This window comes from Giraffa tippelskirchi, chromosome 5, assembly GCF_054371585.1.
Source record: "Giraffa tippelskirchi isolate mGirTip1 chromosome 5, T2T-mGirTip1v1.2.pri, whole genome shotgun sequence".
Classification (NCBI taxonomy): Eukaryota; Metazoa; Chordata; class Mammalia; order Artiodactyla; family Giraffidae; genus Giraffa; species Giraffa tippelskirchi.
In genome coordinates, this window is record NC_137279.1 from 30,370,056 (window position 1) to 30,373,528 (window position 3,473).

Sequence of the window (3,473 nt, forward strand, 5' to 3'; positions counted from 1 at the left end):
AGTTGGGGGCTAATTACATTACAATATTGTAGTAGTTTTTGCCATACATTGACATGAATCAGCCATGGGTTTACATGTGTTCCCCTTCCTGGACCCCCCACCCACCTCCCTCCCCATCCCATCCCTCTGGGTCATCCCATTGCCCTGGCCCTGAGCATTTGTCTCATACATCGAACATGGAATGGTGTTCTGTTTCACATATGATAATATACATGTTTCAATGCTATTCTCCCAGAACGTCCCACCCTCACCTTCTCCCTCAGAGTCCATAAGACTGTTCTGTGCATCTGTGTCTCTTATTCTGTCTCGCATATAGGGTTATCGTTACCATCTTTCAAATTCCATATATATGCATTAGTATACTGTATTGGTGTTTTTCTTTCTGGCTTACTTCACTCTGTATAATGGGCTCCAGTTTCATCCATCTCAATAGAACTGATTCAAATGTATTTTTTTTAATGGCTGAGTAATATTCCATTGTGTATATGTACCACAGCTTCCTTATCCATTCGTCTGCTGATAGACATCTAGGTTGCTTCCATGTCCTGGCTATTGTAAACAGTGCTGCAATGAACATTGGGGTACACGCGTCTCTTTCAATTCTGGTTTCCTCAGTGTGTATGCCCAGCAGTGGGATTGCTGGGTCATATGGCAGTTCTATTCCCAGTTTTTTAAGGAATCTCCACACTGTTCTCCATAGTGGCTGTACTAGTTTGCATTCCCACCAACAGTGTAAGAGGCATATCTCTGCTTTTTATTTTTATTTATCTTTTCTTTTTTTTAATTTTAGTTGGGGGCTAATTACTTTACAATATTGTAGTAGTTTTTGCCATACATTGACATGGGTCAGCCATGGGTTTACATGTGTTCCCCTTCCTGGACCCCCCTCCCACCTCCATCCCCATCTCATCCCTCTAGGTCATCCCATTGCCCCAGTCCTGAGCATTTGTCTCATGCATCGAACATGGAATGGAGTTCTGTTTCACATATGATAATATACATGTTTCATATCTCTGCTTTTTAATATGCTGTCTAGGTTTGTCATAGCCTTTCTTCCAAGGAGCAAATGTCTTTTAATTTCATGACTGCAGTCACCATTCACAGGGATTTTGGAGCCCAAGAAAATAGAATCTGCCACTGTTTCCACTTTTTCCTCATCTATTTGCCATGAAGTTATGGGATTGGATGCCATGACCTCAGTTTTTTGAATGTTGAGTTTTAAGCCTACTTTTTCACTCTCCTCTTTCATCCTCATCAAGTGGCTCTTTAGTTCCTCTTTGCTTTCTGCCATTATGGTAGTGTTATTTGCATATCTGAGGTTATTGATATTTCTCCTGACAATCTTGATTCCAGCTTGTGAGTTGTCTAGCCCAATGTTTCACATGATGTGCTCTGCATAGAAGCTAAATAATTAAGGTGACGATATACAGCCTTGATGTACTCCTTTCCCAGTTTTGAACCAGTCTGTTGTTCCATGTGCAGGTCTAACTGTTGCTTCTTGTCCTGCACACAGATTTCTCAGGAGGCAGGTAAGGTGGTCTGGTATTCCCTTCTCTTGAAGAATTTCCCACAGTTTGTTGTGATCCACATAGTCAAAGGCTCTAGCGTAGTCAATGAATCAGAAGTAGACTTTTAAAAAAAATTCCCTTGCTCTTTCTATGATCCAGTGAATGTTGGCAATTTGATATTTGGTTCCTCTGCCTTTTCTTAATCCATCTTGTACATCTGGAAGTTCTCAGTTCATGTACTGTTGAAGCCTAGCTTGGAGGCTTTTGAGCATTACCTTGCTAGCATGGGAAATGAGCACAATTGTGGGGGTAGTTTGAACATTCTTTGACATTGCTCTTCTTTGAGACTGGAATGAAAACTGACCTTTTCCAGTCCTATGCCTCTGCTGAGTTTTCCAAATTTGCTGGCATGATGAGTGCAGCACTTTCAGAGTATCATCTTTTAGGATTTGAAACAGCATCATCTTTTAGGATTCTTTTAGAAATTCAACTGGAATTCCATTACTTCCACTAGCTATATTCATAGTAATGCTTCCTAACTAGAGGAAGATAAAATGACAAACTCCTCAGTGGTTCACTGATACTTCGAATTCTGGTCTTCTTCCTCCATCAGCCTGCCTTTTGCTTTTCAGAGTCTCATAGGACTGCTCCACGCATTCTACTCAGGGCTTAGAGCTGCATTCAGTGGGAGAGACAGGGTGGGGAGATCACCATCTGACCTCAGAGCTTGGCTTAGCCACAGATTTGTGTAACTTCAAAGTCAACTCCATCCTCTGGGACCCTTTGCTACTGGAGGTTCCCAGGGCAGCTCTGGGATATAGTGTCTCAGCTGCAGCGGTCCGGAGGTGTTCCCAATGGAATTGCCTGAGACTGCCAAGGGCAACCACCCAGACAGCTGCAATATTAAAAAGCGAAAATCACTACCTGTCAGTAGTAATGCAGATATTACTCAGCCATAGAAAGGAATGAAATTAGGTCATTTGTAGAGATGTGGATGGACCTAGAGTCTGTCATAGAAAGTGAAGTAAGTCAGAAATATAAAAGCAAATATCATACAATAATGCATATATATGAAATCCAGAAAAATGGTACAGATGAAAACCTCTTTTCCAGGCGGGAATAGACATGCAGACATAGACAGTAGACATGTGGACACCGGGGAGGGGAAGAGCAGCACTGACAGGTATACACGACCATGTGTAAAATAGATAACCAGTGGGAAGCTGCTGTAGAGCACAGCAAACAGTTCAGTGTTCTGTGATCACCTAAAGGGGTGGATGGGAGGGAGGTGCAAGAGAAAGTGTGTGTACTTAAGTCACTCAGTCACGTCTGACTCTTCGCAACCCCGTGGACTGTAGCCCGCCATGCTCCTCTGTCCATGGGGATTCTCTAGGCAAGAATACTGGAGTAGGTTGCCATGCCCTCCTCCAGGGGATCTTCCCAACCCAGGGATCTAACTGAGGTCTCCTGCATTGCAGGTGGACTCTTTACCAGCTGAGTTACCAGGGAAGCCCCAAGAGAAATATATGTAAACACAGCTGATTCACTTTGATGTACAGCAGAAACACAATATTGTAAAGAATTTATACTCCAATAAAAAATATACCCCCTGCCCCTAAAGCTCACTGTTAGGTAAAGACATATAGACTTAAACTCTTAGGAAGCAAAAGTATAGGACAAGTCACCTCCCTGGGCCCACGTGGCATTTTAGCAGGTCCAGCACTGATGACATAGAAGGTAGATCTTCCTCATCTTGAACTTTCTCCTGGCTGCTTAACTGTGGTCTCTCTTAGTATTTTCTCATAGTTACTTATTCCTTACTCATTCGTGGGAATGAGTCAGTTTCCTGGGGCTGCCATGACAAAGAACCACAGACTGGGTGTCATAGGCAACAGGAATTTATTCTCTCATAGTTCTAGAAGCTGGAAGCCCAAGTTCAAGGGGTCAGCAGAATTGAGTCCTTCT

General features: G+C 42.9%; 1 long non-coding RNA gene across 1 annotated transcript; it reads right to left on the reverse strand.

The window, feature by feature from the left end:
* Positions 1–751: 751 nt before the first annotated feature.
* On the reverse strand, positions 752–3,415 carry LOC145507787 (uncharacterized). The gene is made up of 2 exons (XR_014055123.1): positions 3,194–3,415; positions 752–2,403 (listed from the first exon to the last, which is right to left on the reverse strand). It is a non-coding gene; the product is annotated as an uncharacterized LOC145507787 (long non-coding RNA).
* Between the last annotated feature and the right edge of the window lie 58 nt (positions 3,416–3,473).